The sequence below is a fragment of the Lagopus muta genome, chromosome Z (genome assembly GCF_023343835.1).
Source record: "Lagopus muta isolate bLagMut1 chromosome Z, bLagMut1 primary, whole genome shotgun sequence".
NCBI classification, from domain to species: Eukaryota; Metazoa; Chordata; class Aves; order Galliformes; family Phasianidae; genus Lagopus; species Lagopus muta.
In genome coordinates this window covers 73060400-73081399 of record NC_064472.1, presented here as the reverse complement: position 1 = coordinate 73081399, position 21000 = coordinate 73060400, and the positions used below count along the sequence as shown (strand labels likewise).

At 44.8% G+C, this 21000-nt stretch overlaps 1 protein-coding gene across 5 annotated transcripts in view; it reads right to left on the bottom strand.

Annotated features, from left to right (window-relative positions):
• SEMA6A (semaphorin 6A) overlaps positions 1 to 17661 on the bottom strand; it is a 113562-nt gene extending 95901 nt beyond the window's left edge. For 2 of the 5 annotated variants that reach the window (XM_048932079.1, XM_048932082.1), the window contains exon 1: positions 17105 to 17661. The gene's annotated coding sequence lies outside the window, so the exon portion shown is untranslated. The other 3 variants (XM_048932083.1, XM_048932080.1, XM_048932081.1) reach the window with 3 other exon arrangements.
• Between the last annotated feature and the right edge of the window lie 3339 nt (positions 17662 to 21000).

Here is a 21000-nt window from a genome sequence, read left to right as displayed (position 1 = left end):
TAAGTAAGGTGGCTATTTAACTTGTGATTGCCAGTCATCATGGGTGTCTCCAGATGCCACACCTGGCATACACAAAAGCAGTAAGAAATGTCACAAAAGGACCTCCTCACTTTTTTTTTTTTTTTTTTTCCTTTCTAATTAGTAAATTTGGTCTTCGTTCAGCTTTACTTTTTAAACTTATATTGCATTATTTGGCTTGGATGGAACAAAAGAGCACTTTAAAGTGTTGATTTCAGTGTTTTATTTCAGTGTTGATAATGTATAACACAAACTCAGCAATTGCTTACCAAACCTCTTCCCTCAGGACCACCCTGAAAATCTAAACAAGTCAAAAGGGCCACACTGAAAACCAAATATCAAAGGCACTGCCAACTTTGTATTTTATTTAATTAGAAGTCAAGCTCATTAGCAGAGCTGCACGGCAGCATACCGTGCCTGCAGCCCTTGCTCATGTCAGGAATTGCACTGAAGGAGGCTGCAGTCGCACATGCCAAAAGCTGCTTGGGGGAGCTGGGAGTGGGGAGACCTGTCCTCCTAACCCAGCTGGAATGCTGCAGTGCGCTGCCCCAGCAAGTGAGATTTGGCATCTCTGGGCAAAAACCAAGCTGCAGAAAGCACAGCACAGAGGACATCCCCACTCCTTGAACTAGGGCTGCCTCCTGCAAGCCTCAGTGCCCAAAAGTTGCCTTCTTCCACAGGGCACCGTGCTGGGAGTAAGCCAGCTGAGCTGCGAGCCAAACCCCACCACCAACAGAAAATACGTGTGAAGTATGAGATGTGGTTTAACTTACAGTGCAGCAACGGCAGCTTGGTTCAAGCAGCCTGACACCCAGCAACATCATTAACAAGTAAGCTAGATCATAGCATGTTTGCAACACACAGCAAGCAACACCGTTCCCATGTTCCCTGAACCATAGAAACTATCTGAACTAAAGACAGCTCTTTGCAGCCTATCCAAGTACAAGCACATATATCTGATTAACAACAGGACACTTGGGCAAATTTTAGCTTAAAATAAGAACAAAATCTTCACTTAAAATAATTTGAGGACTCCTTCAGCACTTTTCTTTTGGGGAAAAAATCCCCAACTAAACAAACTTTAGGGGGGAGGGGCTTGAGGAGGCACAGCTGTTGCAAATCAAATTTATTTTAAAGATAATCTGAAACAGCATGTTTGTGAAAGCTCACAATCACAGCAGAATTAAATCATTTTTACAAAGCATTTATTTGAAGAAGTTCTGTACGCAAACTTTGGATACGGCAGAGAGTATCAAACCTCATGGTTGAGGTTTGGTTTCATTCCTAGAAACAGCTATAAAAATTTTTTTGTTCACTTGCACAAGGGTGCATTATTTATGCTCGGTTTTAGTTTTAAGACCTGTGACAAATACCAGATCGCTCACGTCCACCACAAGGCAGGCAGGCAGCCATGCAGACTGCCCTGCTACTGCTGGCACACAGCACTCCTGGCTGCCTCCAGAGGTGTTTCTGCTGCAGTCTTCCAGGACCTGGGCTGGAGAACAGGCTTTGGATTGCACTCATCTGGGCATGTAAGGGCTTAGGGTGTTATGCCTTGAAGTGATGATGCTGGTCACAATGCCCTTACCTCACCACCAAGCACAACCCCACGCTTGTCATCTGCTCTAAGACAAGCCCTGCTCACTGCAGCAAGAAGCTCAAGTCTATCAGAAATAGCAAATAGTGCTTGGGACCTGCTGTCTGCAGAGACACCAGCTTCAAAACATAGGATATGTTTTTAAAAAAGGCATAGCACATCAAAATGTCACTTTTAGGGAGTTTAACCTTTGTGCTGACCTAGGCTTCTGCCTCCCTGCTGAGGCTGCTGACTGTTTTTTTTCCCTAACAGTGCCAGGTGCAGCACTTTTTTTTTTTAAAGAAGTTTTATTAGTTCAGTGGAAACTGGATGGAAGCCATAAATTTGTTTCACACAGCTGACCAGCCAGCTGCACAGGGTGATGCCAGTGCCCTTCCCACAAGGCTGTTGCTGCTTAACCTCAACATTGGCCCAGCAGCAAGAAAACCACACAGCCCTTCAGATACTCTCCTCAAAACACACATATTGCAAAGCCTCCTTCTGCCTCTTTACTAATTATAATTGCTGCGTACCAGTCTCTGCCTCATAGAGGTGCCCATCAATAGAGAGGCTTGGCAATGATGGAAACCCTTTTTCTTTTCTCTACCACCAGTCTGAGAGAGAAGTCATAAGATTTTCCAGTGCAAGGAATGGACATGGGGACACAGGAGAGTCCCCTCTGGGCTTTATCCCCATCACCTACCAAACTCTACATGAAAGAAGAAGAAATTGGGCAGACAGACAAACAGTGCCCCTTTCATCTCTGCTGTGCCATCCACTTTTTCTCAGTCTGAGCTTTGCATGTACTCTTAACAGAGACTCTTATCACAAAGGAATCACTCCACTGCAAACTGCTGGTCGGTCATGAAGGAAAGCTTTTTCACCCTTCTCTTCTTCGCCAACCCTATCCTGCAACTTTTCCCTTGGACTCTCAGTTTCCAGAAACCTCTTCCTTCATTGAAGTATTTTGAGTGAAGCTTGAGCCCAAAAAATATGGTCAGGATAGGAATACCTCGACCACCTTTGCTGTTTTGCTGTGGAAGAAAGAAAGAAATCAATTTTCTGGAAATTATTCATAGCTTTCTTGCAGTTTTTCCCGCAAGCTTTCAGAGCAGGCATTAACCCGACATACAAATTTTTCCAAGCATTATTAACACTTCAAAGACACCACAAATATTGATGCGGATAAATTCTGTATTATTTATTCTCCTCCAATATATCCTTCAGCAGGACAACACAGCTTCCCATCCTTTAGCCTGCTGAGTTAATGCAGAGAACAGCAGTGACTTCTAGCAGATTTAATTTAAAGTGATAAAACGTAAGGATTTTCCTGCAGGTCAGGGAAACATCTTGTCCTTAGTTTTCCATTTAGTCTTACTTGATCAGAAAAATATTTTATATTTTTGTATCTTAAACTATTATACAAAGGTATGAGGAGTTCAAAGAAGAGAATGATAATAGTGACTTCAAGATTGTTTTTTAAGCCATAGCCAAACTCAATGTCTGTGTTTCACACCCACTGTTGTCAGTGGAAGTACTGCATATGCTCCCAGGAAATTACAGGTTCCAGCACAAGTGTGCTACATTTTGTGGAGTGTCCCATCTCTTTCTTAAAAAAGTAATGCCTAGTTAGAATTAATCCCCTCGTCACTCAGTGGCTCCTCTGTTTCTTCTCAACGCCATAGTTACAGAAACCACCTTTTCTTATTCTCTGAATCTGTGAGCCTTTCTCACCTTGTCCTGGTCCCACAAAAAACCCAGTGTCCCTTCCAGCACACATTCTCCCTATTTCACAAGCTATCCAGTATCTATTGAGATGAGCTTGGGACAGATGCCAACAAAGTCTATGGTGCATAGTGGGAAAAACTGGTTGCTTTCAGTCTTCTTAAAGAAGTGAGACCTAATCAGATGAGACCAAACAGCCAGGAGCCTTCTTTATGCACACATTCCCTTTTCTCCTATACCCTATGCCAGTTGCTTGACAACAGCTTTCTACCCAAGGCTTTGTCTGAAATGACTGCAGGCTTGCAGATCTACTACTGAAACGCAGATTGAAGACAAGAAGAGGTGTGAATGTGGCTCAGAAGCAAGAAGTTTTCTCTAAATCATCTGTCCATGCAGCAGTGTAGCATGTGGATGCTAATACAACAGCTTTCCTAGCCGATCTTCCACCATGGGCAACCCAATTCTGCAATTGCTGGAGCAGCGCCCAGGAGATTGTATCAGGCAAAGCAGATTCAGCAGAGGCACGAGGATAAAGACAGAAGGCAAGTCAACAGCCCCCAAATCAGTATGAGCGTAGGCAACTTGACAGTCAGCTGTACCCTTCTGCTGATTTCTATGTACGCGTAGATCTCAGAGATCAGCAGGAGTGGGAGCAGAATTACTTCAAAACACGCAGAACTCCCTCTGTGGATGTTCTGCTTTGAAGTCGAACAAAACAAAGCAAAACACAACAAAAAATCTCATTCCATCCCAGTTCTAATTGTTAAGACTTGAACGCTTGGGATTGAGTCCATAATGACAGAAGTCACTGCAAGATGGCTAGAAATCCCTTCTGCAACGTGCATTCTAGCTGCTCTGGATCCACAACACGACTGTTTTTTAAGATGAAAGCTGAAAGATGCAGTGTCTCAGCAATACACAAATGAAAGAGCTCGAAGCAAGCACTGAACTCACACTGGAACTGACCTGAGGTAAACTCCGAATGTGCATCTTCTCTCAAGAAGTTAAAAAATTGATCGGAAAATTTAAATAGCCTTAGATAAGTTCGGTCCACATATTTCTATTTGATCCCTAAAAATAAAGAATTACGTGAATTACTGCTTCTTTTAAACACTGGCACAGCATGAAGTTCCTGCAGTTTGCTCTTCATCTTGCAAAGACTTTTTATATATTTCTAAGTTCTGGAGGCTCTTTAAACATGAGAGTATATAAAGACACTTTTAAACAGCATAAAATACACTTCACACGAGTAAGGGGAAGTGCGAGGACTAGTGCCAGAAACTATTTAACAGCTTGGAGCAAATTCTACCCTCTTGTTTGAGCAGGAGAAAGAAAAAACACAGCTCGAAGGAGAGAAAATCTCTTTCCATCTTTCTTTCTCTAAAAAATACAGCTAATCTGTCTTAGCATGACCTGTGCTTTCAGCAACCTTTCCCTGTGGCTGTTAAAAAGCCAAGCAGGAGGAGGACAAGGTAGAGCAGGTGAATGTTAAGCTGGGACAATGTTTTGCTAATATTCTCAGTCATGGTTTCCGCTCAGCACAAATTGTATTATTTTACATTCAACTGGTTGCACTTGTATAGTTTGATTCTCTTAGCAGTCCTATAGATCTGACCAGAACAGTGCAACCACTGAAACTAAATATGAATTTATGTTCTGTAAAAGCAGGGCTAAGACATGAAAAACATGAAAGAACCTTGTTAGCAACTCCCTGTGTAGGCAGCATGCCTTGCTTTAATCAAATGCATTATGGCCCTTACCCACTGATGCAAAATGACTCCTAGGGCTTTTCTGTACACCAGTTTGGATAATCCACTTTCAAACACCTCTGTGTCTGCATAAGAAAGCTGTACAGCTTCTTATGCTGTAAAAAGCAAGAGAAAATAGCACAAAAAAACAGTGCCTTTGAAGAGTGTGTCTTGTGTCCATCATTTCCTGTTATTGCTCAATGTTTTTCACTACGCCAGTCATCATCTGGATGCCTGAAGTGTCTGCACTGAGATTTTAAGACACAAGAGGGCAGGGTACATGCAAAGGAAAAAGCAGAGTGTAGTCCTCCTATTAGTTTTCACAATGAAACAGCACAGCTGAACAAGCTGCAAGAAAGCTTTAAAAGACGAGCATTGCCCTTTCAGCACAAAAGCATGTGACCAAGCCCAGATTCTGTTTCTTCAGACTGTGTGCTATTAGTTAGCTTTGCCCCTGGATTTAGAAACAGTGTCAAAAGGTGAAAGGCGTTTTTCTCTTGAAGACTGAAGCAATTTCTAAGGCCACTGTGCAACAGCAAGGAGAGTTTTTCAGTATTTCAAACATATAATCTAAGGAAAACATGGCTAAGTAAATGCCACATGCTGCAATCCTTAAGACCCATCCTTCTTTGAGTAAATGGATTTTTGTTCCATCTTACACAAGAATGTATTCTTTTAAATGCACACAGTTGTTACAGTAGGCTAACACAAGCAGTTGTCTGGGAAGCACAGCTGTGGAGCAGTAGGACAGCCTGGCGACTGCGAGGCTCTCCTCTTCCGAAAAAATCTCCTGCAGCAGATTCTATAAAGCTACAATATAGGTGCCACTACATAGCAGAACAACACCTTATTGATATTTTGATATTAACGTGAACATGAGTCCACTTCACCCCCACCCAAGATTTTAAACTTCAGAAATTAACAGCAGCTGCTGAAGTCAGCAGGAGTTATGTCACTATTAGGATGAGTTAGAGCACAGCCTTTCTAGACAAGCTCCATGCCTAGTGAAATAAATACAGACAGTGTCTGAAGCAAAACTGTACCCTCATTCTCCTGTGTGATGCAGACAGCTTAAAAGTTATGTCCTCCTAAAACATATTTTGTGCCTCGGCCCAACCTCTCTACACTTTCTTACGTAAGTAATGCAGTTGGTTCTGATGACAAACATAAAGCTTACAGGAAGAATCTACTCAGATTTTAGGAGCATGGCACAAAGGAGCAGATCAGGATTAGTCCTCCTAACAAAACCCCAGAGGTGCTTTTTTAGAATGCAGATTCTGAAAAAGTTCTTCAAGTTCTTTCATTGTGACAACAGTGGATGCACTCATCTGTTTTAAATAAAGCTTGATTGCTGAACTTCTATGGGAGAAAAGGATCTGAAGAACTGATTTGCTATGGAAGGTAAATGAATGCAAGCATTCTTACAGACCTCATTACCTCTCACTGCCACATTAAACAGCCCACATCTTCCATCCTTCTGCACACCACCAGCACTTATTGCAGCAATGCGTTACCAGAAAGGCCAAGCTGAGCTGCTTCTCTCACACGGAGCACTGGAGGTGGGAGTGAATGGTGATTTTGGCAGATGATGTCACTTCCAGGATTTTGGCTACAGGAGAGAGCTTACGACATCAACACAGATATGCACAAATGAAAACATCCAAAAAGTGAGCTGAAAAACAAAACAAAACAACAAAAAAAAAAAAAACAGACAAAAAGTGGTGCTCGCAGTACAAGAAAGACATGGAACTTTTGGAGCAGGTCCAGAGGAGGCACTGAGATGAGCAGAGGGCTGGAGCAGCTCTGCTGTGAGGAAAGGTTGAGGGAACTGGGCTTGTTCAGCTTGGAGAAGAGAAAGATCCAGGGAGACCTCAGTGTGGCCTTCCAGTATTTGAAGGGAGCGGATAAACAGGAGGAGTTTATGAGTCTGTTTACGAGCGTTGATAGTGACAGGACATTGGGGAATGGCTTTAAACTGAGTCAGGGGAGGTTTAGGTTGGATGTTAGGAGGAAGTTTTTCCCCCAGAGGGTGGTGAGGCACTGAACAGGTTGCCCAAGGAGGCTGTGGATGCCCCATCCCTGCAGGCATTCAAGGCCAGGCTGGATGTGGCTCTGGGCAGCCTGGGCTGCTGGTTGGTGACCTGCACACAGCAGGGGGTTGGGACTGGATGAGCACTGTGCTCCTGTGCAACCCAGGCTGTTCTGTGATTCATTCTATGATTCTATGAAAAGGAAATAAAATGTGTGCATCAGGGAACTGACTCCAATAGACAATGTTTTTTAATTGTAGAGTTTTTATTTTTCCTCTGTAGATGCTTTAATGCTGTTGTATAACACACTCAGAAAAACATCCTGACAAATCAAAACTGCATTATTCTCATAGTCACCAGCCTTCACCTCATGCCTTCAAGGCTATTAGACCCAGGTTGGCTATATATGCCTTTTGGACTACTCATACTGTTGAACAGGAACAGGATTTATTTTATTTATTTTTAATCTTGGGAAAGGAAGCGTACTGGCAGTATCTCTAGTCTTAGGTTTAGAACAGGATAAAGCAAAAAAGACGACACCACCCTACAATACACACGTCTCGTGACGGAATTAATCAGCCTATCTGAACATGCTGAACTTCCCTACAACAAAATTAAAAGGAAACACCTTGCAGATAAAAATGAAAAAAGTGTAGTGGCGCATGCAAAAAATCTTTCCTCTTCCCACGACGGCTCTTTAAGGATTCAGTTCTTGAGTTCTTTGTAAAGAAGGACATATTACTACTCAAATTCAACAGTAATTTTACCAGGTGAGACAAAAAGCACCCCAAAGAAGCATTAGAGAAATGTCTGTCCTCTTTCTTCTTTGTAAAAACCGAAACTATTCTCCTCCAAGTAGAAAATGTTATGCCTGAAATGTTTCTATAACAGAATACCTTACTGGCTGGACACAGTTCTTAGAATCATGTTATATAATCACCTCCCTATGACAGATGACAGTGAATTTTAAAAATCATTTTTTAACTTGAGCCATTTCTCACTGTTTTGTTGAGGTCATAAAAATCACAGAATGACCTGAGTTGAAAAGGACCACAATGATCATCTAGTTTCAACACCCCTGCCAGCCTCCAGACCAGGCTGCCCAGATCAGTAAGTTGCAACTGGCAAAAGCTGAGTGCTTGTAATTAACACGCACAAATTATTCAGAAGTAGAATGAGTTAATCCCTACTGGAAGTTTATACACATAGCATCAAATCCTGTTCATATAAAAAAAAAATTCAGAAGTTGATTTTGGTACATTATGAACTTCTTTTATTAGAGAGCTATGATGACAAGCCATTACTACAAAAACTAATACCCAAGGTCCAAGATAGCAGTTAAACAGCCCGTGTTCCACTCTGTATAATAAAAAAGGCGTTTTGAATCAAACACCAGGCAGCATTTAGCCATGCTCCTGGAATTCAGTACTGCTAAAGACATATGATCGTGTAGGACTCAACCTGTGCACTGCCTCCAGATGATGGGCACTGGGCAGTCAGTGGCTGTGCTGTGGAGGACTTTCCCTCCATCTTGTCCCTGCACTACTATCCCACTCAAATCAAGCCTTAGTCTTTCAGAAATACTCAGGCACTGAGATGCGACTCTATACATGCAAGATTTCCAGAACAGACTCCAAAAAAAAAATTGCTAAAAAAGGACAGAAATATAACACTTTTCCAATAATAATCATCTTATTTCTTTGATGGGATCAGTACTCTGAAGCTTGAAGACGTTAAACAACTGAGGCCAACCATAAATAAAACTGACAGGGCTAAGCTGGCCTGTGAGTAGACTAAGGATTTGCTGCTGAGGCAGGCATTCAGTAGAATTTCTTCCTTACTCTCTTACAGGCATAAGACTGAGCCTCTACAATTACTTACACAATTACTTACTTCACATGTCAGTATTTCAGGGGCAAAAAAATAAACAAGCAATATACTCAGAGGGTGGTGAGGCACTGGCACAGGTTGCCCAAGGAGGCTGTGATGCCCCATCCCTGCAGGCATTCAAGGCCAGGCTGGATGTGGCTCTGGGCAGCCTGGGCTGCTGGTTGGCGACCTGCACACAGCAGGGGGTTGGAACTGGATGAGCACTGTGCTCCTTTGCAACCCAGGCCATTCTGTGATTCTATGAAAAATCTTTAATGTTAATAAGCATTCAATGGTACATTACAGATCTGCTTAAATTCATTTCCATACAGATTGATCCTATGCCTAATCCAAAACTAGCTGATGTGCAATAAACTCTTAGGAAAAGAGGATAAAAAAAAAAAAAAAATCCCAACAATTGCATTTGTACCTCTACAGCTTTTGACCTCAATGTTTCTCAGTACCCAGAATTTTCTAGACAGTCACAAGCTCCCTTCTAAATGCAACTACAAAACGCCCAGGGCACATCATTTTGCCCTATCAGACTGTCAGTCTGCTAGATACATATCCATTTCGGGTTTAACAGGAAAAAATGTGGGATTCATTTTGTGTAAAATATGCATACACAACACAGTATGCAAAAGCCAGACTGCAAAAGAGAAACTACGTGAGAGTTCAAAGCTGGAAATACAGATTTTTCTGTACATCCACCACCACACAAACTTTATCATCATTAAAATTCATGCAGAAGTTTTGGACTTCAAAGTTGCTCAGCTGGTAGGAGTCCTGAGGGTGGATTACAAATAATAGGCACATGTTCTCAATCTGCTTGTTGATCTCACTTGAAAAATTGACAAGACTGGGTAGTAAAGTCCCAGAATGAAGCTTTAAAACCTCTCTTTGAAGGGTAACTAACCATTTGAAAGTTTTTAAAGTGGCTAATTTTCAAGATTAGTTCAAATTATACTGTATTCTTTCACTTAAACTGCACAGCTAATTTCAAAAATGATTCTTTGATGAGAAATTTTAAGGCTTTTCTTGTGAACAGAAAATATCTATCAAGCTTATCTGTGCAAGAACTAAATAGTTTCATTAAAACTAGAGGGGAAATCACTTAATGCTGGAGACATTATTCTGTAAAATGGAACAGAAATGGATTTGAGATATCTACTCACACATGTGCCTTGTGGAGGTGATGATTTTCTTTTCTTTCTTTTCTTTCCTTTTTTTTTCCCCCTCAATGGGAAAAGAAAAAGGTCTCTGATTTCCTTGTGAAAAATGTTTGCGTTTTCATACTATCTGCAGCCAACCACAACTGCTAACAATTAGCACAGGATGAAAAGTCAGGGGCTTCCAGCTACTTTCTTGCTAGATTAATTCTTGCTATTTACTACTTTACCACTTTTCTCATTTGTCAGAAAAGCCACTCTCAACTACTAACAGCTCTGCGTCTCTGAAAATATGCGTGTTTCAGTGCTGAATTTGTAGACAGATACCGAAACATAATTAAAAAAGTACAGCCAATGTCAACACAGAGCTGAAAGAACACCAGCTCTGACAGATTATTTCCCCTTTGCTACTTTGTAAGCTAACAAAAGCGCGCTCGTTGTCATTTTATTAAATTTAAGGTAACAATGGAAACAATACACATTAACTCAGTCTCAAACATGATGTCATGTTTTATGAAGACAGGTCAAGAGAAAATGTAGAACAAATTACCTTCATTGCTTAAGAAACCCTAAATCCCTTAATTTACCCAGCCGTTTGTCAGCAGAACTAATCAAAAGCCTTTCTTGCTCTCACAGGGCATAAAGGTAGCCATTAAGTCTCTGAAGTGCACGGTTTTACCAGCAAGACAAAACAGAAAGCAAATCTTGGGAGTAAGTATCAGCTGGATGTTCACATAACAAGGTCCAGGGAGACATATCCAGAAGTTTCCTCTTTTAATCCAGCTCTGAATAATGCTGGATGCTGTTCTCTGTTCCTTCAGAGCTCTACCACTGCCAAAATAACTGCAAGGCTTGCAAGTCCAAGTATATCTCAAGCCTTTCCCAAGGCACCCCAACACTATCTGAGGCACTGAAACTATGGCAACCGAATAAAAAAGCAGCTTCCATGATTAATAGATGAAGATCCCAGAGACAGTGCCTCGCTAGGCCATATTTCAGGAATGCGAAAGGAATTAGCATAAAATCCATCACATTCTACCAATAAAAAGTAGATTTCAAAAGGCATCAACAAAACCACACTATTTTTCTTCTAAGAGAAAATATTCGACGGAACTACAAACTGTTCAAATTCTCATTAACATCTCAATGAAATGCTGCCCCAAGTGCAAGCAATGGATAAACGTCCACCAGCAACAGTGAAGGAACCAACACAGCACATTTCCAGTCAGCCTGTCAATGCTGCACATAAAAATGCTCAACGTATAGAACGTATAGAACACCTGAGGGAAGGTGAGCAGACTGAGATCAAGTAGAAATAACGTTTGCTGCAGTCAGGCATATATTTGGACATAGTTCTTCTCATTGTGTTGAGGATTCATATAAGAGCATACTTTTTCCATCTGCTGAACCAAAACCCCCTTGTACATCTGTTACGTTATCTACACATTTTCATTACTAGAAGGCCCCATGAGTCTGTCAGGGTCATGGCAAAATTGATGAGAGGTTAGGAATACCTTTTTTAGAAGCAGACAATCAAACTCCCACTATTATCTCCAGAAAAAAAAAAAAAGAAAAAAAAAATCACTCTCACACTCCCCATCTACTAGATGGCTCAGATTGAGGCGAAATGATGTAATAAGAACATTACTTATTTCCAATTGCAACATTAAGTTTCCACAAAAGGCTACAGAGAAGTAGAGGAATATGTTTTTTGCCCTTATCACTAAGGGTACGACCATGCAGCCAAGGCATGGCTTCACCCAGGGAGCGAAGGAGACAAGGAGCAAAAGGCTTCCCAATGGGGAGACAGCGCACACACAGTGCTGGGCACCTGCCCTGGAGGTGCTTCCCTTCAGTATGCCAGGAATGGTGTAAAAAAAAAAAAAAAAAAACCAAACCAAAAAAGAAACAAAAACCTTCTGTGTGAAGTCCCTCATTAGCAGTTCGCAGTGGTTAAAAAAAAAAAAAAATGCATGGGGTAGTCCACAACATACGAATTTCAAGGAATTCCAAGAATCTGTTGTAAGTATTGTATACAGAAATGCCTATTATTAACAATACTTTTAAAGAAAAGGTCATCACGGAATGCAGCAAATTACCATATGTCTTCACTCCAGAGACACAGCAACTGGCAGTTCTGCTAATAGCTGGTTTATCTTCTTCATCTTACATCTCCATTTCAGCCAATGCAGAAACACTTTGGGGACTGGGGGAAGAATCTTTCCAGACAGAAATGGCTCTGTATTTGCAGAGTATAACACACCCCATCTTCTTACTGGTAAATAACTACAGTTCCATACTGGCTAACAGTTAACTATCAGTATTTAGGCAGTGAATCATGACATAATTTATGGTGGTTTTTCTTACCAATTTTCTTCTTTATTTTTAGAAGCTATTTTGTAAAAGGTGACATCTGCTTTTCTTTCTTTTTATCTACAGTGGACCTAAACTTTAAATTCCCCAGGACATAAATCGTGCAGCTTCATTTATGTTCTTCTGGCTCACGAAAGCTGAGAATATGATAAATTTATGAGGTGTGGCATAGAGCTCCAATCCCCTTTTTTATTTCTTGTGCCCCCACCATTAACTCGTAGCCTTAATGAGTCTGAAGTGACAAAAATAGCAAATGCAGCCATGGATGTCTTTTAATAAACCATTTCCACGACTTTCTGAATATCTTGATGCTTTAGGATATTCTATTTCTTTCTTTTTTCCAGATCCCATATCACAATGAATTTTTAATCTTTTCCTATCCAGTTGCTAAAATAAGAGTGGCAGGTGGACACCTTGGGAACTCCTGAGGACATGCAGGACATGCAATATGTATAATTACAACACAGTAGGTGGCACTCTTCCCTTTAAATCTAAAGCAGTGCCTGAGCCGTGCTGCCATACTTGTCGTGACCCAAACTCAAAGACTCATTTCCTGAGACCAGTTAAATAACCCTTAATGCTGTATAAACATCAACATCCAGATATTTCCATGGCTTCACTCGTTCAGAAGATAGCACACAGAGGAAATAAAGACCCTGGGCTTTCGGTTAGCACTTAAACTGGGACGAGCACTTCTGCCTTTGCAGACCCTGTCCAAGCTGTTCCTTGTTCAACAGACAGACGCGTCAGCTTCAAAATGAACACATTCATACACAGAGGTTTTATATCCAGGCTTGGGTTTTCTTCCAGCTGCTTATCTTTGCCACTAAACCGTGATTCTGGTTGCTTCGCGATGCAGGAACTGACACAGCTGCTGGCTGTCTCTTATTACCTACCACCCTACTCCTCACCCACCTCAGGGTGGTCTGATGCACACAATTAATGGTGCAGAAGAAAAGCATTGCTTACTCCTCTCTTTTTTTCTTTTCTCTCCTGTTTCCCTGCCCAGGCAAGGCTTGCCACAGTCTGCTGTAGGTCTGTGTTGGATGCTGCTTGCTCCAAAAGATGTGGACCAAAGTCCTGAAGGTTGACCCACAGCAAAGGGAATCAGATCATAGTTTCAGGTCCTCACCAAGCATAGATTGCCACCAGAAAGCAGGGGGAAGCACACAACTCCAACAATCAGAACAGAGCTGGGCAAGCAAGACTGGAAAGGGCAAGGGCTAAAGATTTACCTCCTTAATAAATTAATAGTAGGAGGTAAAATAGTGCAGCATCTGTATCAAATGAAGATAGTGAAAACTTCTGATCTAGTGTAGTTCAACTTTACTCTAGCATATGCTGTGCCTAACAGAATAGAATTTGGTTTAGCAGAATTTACCCCGTTGCTTCTTTTCAGCACTCTGGTATAGTGCATGGCAATCAGACACAAAGCATTTGACCGGGAAGTGCCACAATGCGTCCTTGCAAACAAGTTGGATGCAAGACATATATTAGCTCAGGTCAATTTAATCCAAAAACATTTCATGTCTCTCCTGCTGCAAACCATGTGAACTCTTTTCATGCGTATTTATGTATGGCTCTTCAAAACAAGATGACAAGTTTCCCCTTCCCTTCACAAAACACTCACAAGCAAGTTCACAATAACCTACTTCCTTTTTAATGCAAACAGTTCCATTCTGGATTTAACACAGGTCATTAATCTGATCTTTCTGCTTTTCTTTTTCTTCCCCCCCCCCCCCAAAAAAAAAGAGCAAGGACAACTCCTTCTCCCAAACCCGACCCACCTCCTTCCTCACTGACTGGCAATAAGTACATGCCTTAATTTGCAAACATTACAAACGGACTATGGTTGGTACTTCCACCTTCGAGCAGCTGGAGATGTTAGATAACATATTGCTTGCAGACGTTAGAATCCAACTATTTTTTTTTGTTCAAGAACGACAAGTTTATAAGGTTGGTTTTGCCACTGGAAGTCAGAATAACAGTTTTGATGTAGGCTAATTCAGAATACACAGAACATCTGTGACCATATGATTCGTTTTCCTTTTAAGTACTCATCCATGCTTCAAGCACTTGATTCCCACTACAGGAAAAGCAAACACTGCAATTATACTTTATGGTATTAATTGCTATTTTAAAATTCATTTTGCATTCAGACAGAAGCTTCATCTGGGCATTCCACTCCTGAGATAAACTTACTCAAAAGCCAGAGATTTTATTCAGTGAAGAGTGGAAGGGAATCAAGATAAACATTTTTATGCATAGGAAATTGTTGGGCTTTAAAGAGAGTTAGTGTGTTTTCTCTTTGCATTATATCTTCGGATAAGCTACTACATGAAAAACAGGATCCTTTCAGACAAAATTATACCCTAGACATTGAAATGTTCAGGCAACTGCACTTTTTTTTTTTTTTTTAATTGGCAAACCTCTCAATCTTACTGACTCTATAGCATTTCCTTTCAAACACATATGCAGCAATTCCGTGAAGAAAAAGGTTTGCTGCACGAAACCCAATTTTCCTTGCAACACACTAAATCAGTCTCATTAAAAACAAACAAACAAACAGAAAACCCACAAAAGTTAACCAGAGCATGATCATTTTGCAGTCTGAGAACAAATGGCAAAGGAAGCCATGAACGTTACAGTGGCTGCATAAATCCTACTGTCAGAGAGCTGCCACAGACTTGTCAAAAGCTCTACAAGTTCTGCGATAGATCCTCACTCTCCTGGACTTCCTCACGTTGATTTACCGAGCCAGAAAAGCTTGCTGACATGAGAACACTGAACTGCACATACACAATGTTTGCAAAGACAGCGTAGCAAGAGGCATGATTTCCCCCCTGTCTTCGAGGTTAGCTTAATACGAGTGCCAGATGATACTGAATAAAAGTTAGCTCAATCTACGACAATTAGTAAACCTCTGCACGCAGCCCTGTGGCAGAAAATGGTCGTGGAGATTCAGCTCTTTATTATTTACTACATCTACAGTCCATGTGTCCACCCCTTCGGAGGACCAAGTGCTCATCTTGCGAATCCTGGAATTCGCGTGCTTTGCCACGGACCACTTAAAGCCTCTGCTTTAGTCCAACAATTTCCCATGCGCAACAACCAAAGACGCGTGCTGCACAGACCTCGGTACACGAGCGCAGGTTTACAAACTTCCAAAGCAGCAATTTGCTCAGGAGAGGGGAAGGGGAGCAAATTTCCCTCCGACCAAGCGGTCACGGTTAGCAAAGACACAGCCGGCTGTCCGCGGAGCTCAGCCCGGCACTCACCCGGCTCAGGGCTGTCAGGACATCGTAGTGCCAGCGGACAGAACGACACCGCCGCCTCGGCGGTCCGCGCTCGCAACGCTCCCCCGCCTGCAGCCACCCCAGGAAGCGCCTCCCTCGGGCAGGAGGGGCCGAGCTGTCGCAGGTACTTTCTCCGGCTCGAAGACGAGCCAAACTTTCCGTCACCCTCCTCGGGAACGGCGGCAGGGCTCGGGGCAGTGCTGACCCCCTGCCTCGCCCCGGACGGGGGCGAGAAGGGTTCCTAACGCCTCGCCCGCAAGCTCCTACACGGGCTGGGCTGGGGGGAGCTAAACCGCCTTCTTCTCTTAAACAGCGGTACGAAGCTGCCCGCTGCCGGCCGCTCAGAGCCGCCTGCACGGGGCTCCCAGGACTCACGCCGGGCCAGCTCCGAGAGAGGCTGCGGCAGCTCCTTCGTGCCGGCTTGCCCTGCTCTTCCCCCTTAGAAAAACTTTATCCGCCGTTTCTCGGCTCCCCGAGGAAGAGAGCGAACGAAGGAGCGGCGGACAGAGCCCTCGCCCTGCCGAGAAGGGGGCGGGGAAGGGCTCTGCCTGGGACCCTCTCTCTCCCCGCAGCCCCTCTGCGGGGACGGAGGTCGGTGCGGCGGGGAGGGGAGCCCGCGGCCTCAGCCCACCCTCGCGAACAAAGCCGCTGTAGCAACCGGGAAACCGAAGTTTTCTCGGTTGCCGGCCTCTTCTTTCAGCCTTGAAAATTTAAAATAATAATAGTAATGCCAACACAACAAACAAAAATCCCAATCCCGAAACACACCGCCAAGCCCACAAAACCAGAAGGCACCACCACAATCCCGCACTGGTGAGCGGAAACCGTGGGTTACGCCTCTGCACGGAGCTCCCGCACTGTGCCTGTAACAAAGACCCCGGCAGCTCATAGCCCCGCGCGGTGACCGCAGGCAGCGCGGATCCGGCCCCGCACGAAACCCCCCGCAGCTGAAGGCAGGGAGCGGAGCTGGGAGCCGGAGAAGGCGGACAGGAGCCCGAACACCGTGCATGCAAACGGTGCCGGTGGGCCGGGGAGCGCCGGCGCGTTCAGCAGCCTAAGGGTGGGGGAGAGGAAAAGAGGAAAAAAGGAAAAGAAAGACGAAACCACGAGATGCCTGGAAAGTGGCAAGGGCGAGCGCAACGCGTGCACTTGCGGACGGCTCCTCGCCTAATGCCATCGGCGCTGCCGAGGCAGCCGCAGCCGCCGCCCGCCTTCCCCGCCGCTCTCGACCGGCCGGGCGAGGCGGGAGCCTTCCTTCCACGCAACCCAAAACATCGGATACGGACGGGGAGTACTGTACCTTTTCGGTGCATCTATCTGGGCAGCTAGAGGACAGAACTAGCTGATGGTGTGTCCCATTTAGTAATCCATTTAAGGGGATCTCTCTGGGAAACTGGAGCCACTCTCTCCTTTGCAATCCTTTGTCATTACTACATATGTGCTTCCCAGGGGATGGAATATTTAATATTTCTACTTTCTGAATTGCAAGTGCAATTTGTTCATTTCCAATGACGGGCGAAAAGAGGGAACAGGAGTGGAAAAAAAAAAGAAAAAAAGAAAAAAAAAGAAAAAGAAAAAAAGCGTTCGCAACTCCTCTCCAAACCCAAATTCCACTACGACTCCACTCCAGTAAGTCCCCTTCAGCCGTGCCTCGGGAGGTAAGTCATTTCGGGGTCTTGTCCTGCTCCCTTTCTACCAAAAGTGTTCCCGGTGCGAAAGCTGCTCCAGGAAAACTCCGAGGCTGGCGGCGCTCGCCGTGCCGCGGCAAGAAGGCGCAGTCGCTGCTCGCCCCCAGGCTGCCGGGCATTGGACTGGAAGCCGCTCGCCCGCCGCCGCTACCCTGCCTCCGCCCGGCTCCCACTCCCAGCCCCTGGGACGCGGCTCCGGAGGCGGAGACAAAGCCCCGGACTGGATCGCACCGGGCGGCCGCGCCCCGCCCCGCTCCGCCCCGCGGGCACGTGCCCAGCCCTCCCGCCCCGCCGTGCCGCGGGCGGTGCCGCCGAAGGGGCGGCTGCGGTGCCGCGCCTCGCGGGAGCGATGTCCCCGCCGGCACCGTCGGTCGCAGCCGCCGCTGCCGCCGCCTCCGATCGCTCGCTCGGCGTCCACGCCAACGCTGCCCGCCGCCGCGGGATGCCCGCGAGCGACTGGAGCATCTCGGCCTGGCGGCGTGGGCTCGGTTCCGGGCGGCCCAGCCGGGGACTTTGAGGCTCCGCGGCGGGTTCCGGGAGCGGCGGCAGGGACGGCTCGGAGCCGTCCGGTGCTGTCCGGCAGAAAGCTCGGCAGCGCCCGGTGGCGGCGAGCGGCGGCAAATCCCCCCCTAGTCCCCGCGGGGACCGCGGCTGCAGCTGCCGCTGGCACCGATCTCGGCCGTCTTCATCTCTTCCTTTCCACCGTTCCTCCAGTCAAATCCCGCCCCGGCAGCCGCTCGCTGCGTTAATCCCCGTCTCGGAGCCGATCCAGCGAGAAGCAGGAGCGAGCGGCGCTAGTACGTTAATCCCCCACCCCGGCCCCGCGGCCGCGCACCAGCAGCAGGCTGTGGTCGTTCCAGCGCTCCGGCCGGGTCGCGCCTGGCTGCCACGCTCGGGTGTGGGTCCGACCCTCTGTCCCCTATCGCTGACCTCTGCGGGCTCGGGGCGCGGAGACACAGCCGTTCCTTGGCCGTGGCATGGGATTAACAGCGTTTTATATGCTGTAGGTCTCGCTGGAGCGAGGCTGCTAGGAGAGCCTCTGGTGTTCCGCATGGAGGTATCTGCTCCCCACAGGAGTCGCTTACAAGTGCAATTGCTTGAATATCATCTCTACCTACCTACCTACCTATCCACCTATCTACCTATCTATCTGTCTATCTATCTATTTATCTATCTATTTATCTGTCTATCTGTCTATCTATCTATCTATTTTTCCTCCAAACCAGATAAGTGAAACGACGGATAGAGCAAAGGGATTTACTGTCAGGCCACGAAGTGTGTCATTAGAATTAAAATAATTCTTTGTTTATTGGCAGCTGTTTCCCTCGCCTTTTATTTTCAGATAATGAAAGGACTCTGAGAATTTGGTTTTGATTCAGTATTTGATTTGGGATCTAAAATTATGCACGTTCATTCAATTTCTAGTTGTTAGATTACAAGGGAAAACATCCATCTGTGTTGAGGAAAAGTTTCTTCTTTCAGACAGTTTATACTGAATGTATACTTAGGATGATTTTCTAACCAAAGGAACTAAGATTTCATGTGTATTTTCTTCCCTGAAAATCTGAAACAGAAGAGGGTTCTGCACTGAAGAGAATAATTGCTGGGAACAGATAAATTTTAGTTAAGCAAACTTACGCTAGATCTGAAAGCAATTAGAGAAATTGGACTAGTACAAATAATTTCTGGGTACCCAACCATGTGTCAGGAGGATAAACCAGACTGAATGGACCTTGATTTGCCAAGAACCCTAGCCCTTTATCTTCCCAAAGGAGGCTCTGGATCATCTCATACTGCATCTCCCTGTGTCAGGAATTGAGAACAGTGATAATATGGTCTGGATTTGTGGGAAGTTTCCATCATTATGTTGTCCTCAATTGCTACATACATTCTGAGGTGCTCAGGACTTCACTGACTTTGTTGTGGTTTGAACTGCAAGCAGATCTCAATCGAGCCCTAGTTGTGTGCTTCACATGCTTTATAAGTATTTCTGCAGTAGTGAGCAGTTTGTTTTACACTTGGATTTCCTTATTAATCAGAAAGGCTCTCCAACAGAGAATATTTTTTTCCCTATATTTATGGTTTTGAAAAATACATACCAGATTTTTAGTTTATGGAAGAAGCAGAAACCATTGAAAAATCCCGTGTTCCATGCATTGGTATGAGCAGTGGCACCAGTTGTGAGCAGTTTCTGTTGAGGTTCCTTTACAAAAGTTCTTTTCATTCATCTACTTTCTTTCCCCGTATTTAATTTCCAAGCCTGCACTGATTTATTTCGTCATTTAAAGCACACGCTGCAACCATTTTCACTTATCCTTCTGCCAGAACTTTAGTCAGCTCTCCTGTCCTTTATTCCCCTACTGCTCCTTCTGCTCTTAACTTACTCAAATAACTCTGCAAAATCAGACAAATGTTATGGCTTAAAGAAACAACCCTCTTTTCTTTTACCTCACTCCTCGTCCTCTTTCTCACTCTGTACCCGGTCTGGTAAACTATTCTCCTCATGTTTTCTCCCCCACCAAATTATACTGGGCTGTTTTTATGGAACAGTCTCAATTCTCCATGCTGTCAGATTTTCTGAAAACACAACACAGCCTTATCTGATTTTGCCTAGACTACTTAACAACTGTGGGCTACTCACACTGGCCTGAGGAAGGGAATTATTACTCTTATTGATGGGAGCATATTTTTTCAGTGGCTGCTCTTTGGCAGCTGCATCGGTGGATTTTCCAGTCTCCATCTGGTAAGACATTCTTGGTCAGGTCTCTGTGGAGCTGTGCATTATCTGAAAAATTTGCGCAAGCTACAGAGCTCTTCCATCCACTTCAGCTCCTCTTTGCACAGGATCTCTACCAAAGCGTTAACTTGAGTTGACGTGAAAATATTACCTCTGCTTTTGCTTCCTAGTCACAGAATTATAGAATGGCTTGGGTTGGAAGGGACCTCAAGGATCATCAAGCTCTAACCTAATCACATGCAATACAAAGTTATGGGCTGCGTTAAAAAAGGGCTGAGGAAGGTGATTGTTCAACTCTACTCAGCTCTTGTGAGGCTCCATCTGCAGCGCTGCGTCCAGACCTGGGCCCCCAGCACAGGAAGGACGTGGAGGTTTTGGAGTGGGTCCAGAGGAGGCACTGAGATGAGCAGAAGGCTGGAGCACCTCTCCTGTGAGGAAAGGTTGAGGAAACTGGGACTGTTCAGCTTGGAGAAGACAAGGCTGCAGGGAGACCTCATGGTGGCCTTCCAGTACTTGAAGGGAACTTATAAACAGGAGGGGGAACGGCTGTTTACAAGGGTGGATGGTGACAGGACAAGGGGCAACGGTCATAAGCTGAGACAGGGGAGGTTTAGGTTGGATGTGAGGAGGAAGTTTTTCTCCCAGAGGGTGGTGAGGCACTGGCACAGGTTGCCCAAGGAGGCTGTGGATGCCCCATCCCTGCAGGCATTCAAGGCCAGTCTGGATGTGGCTCTGGGCAGCCTGGGCTGCTTGTTGGCGACCTCCACACAG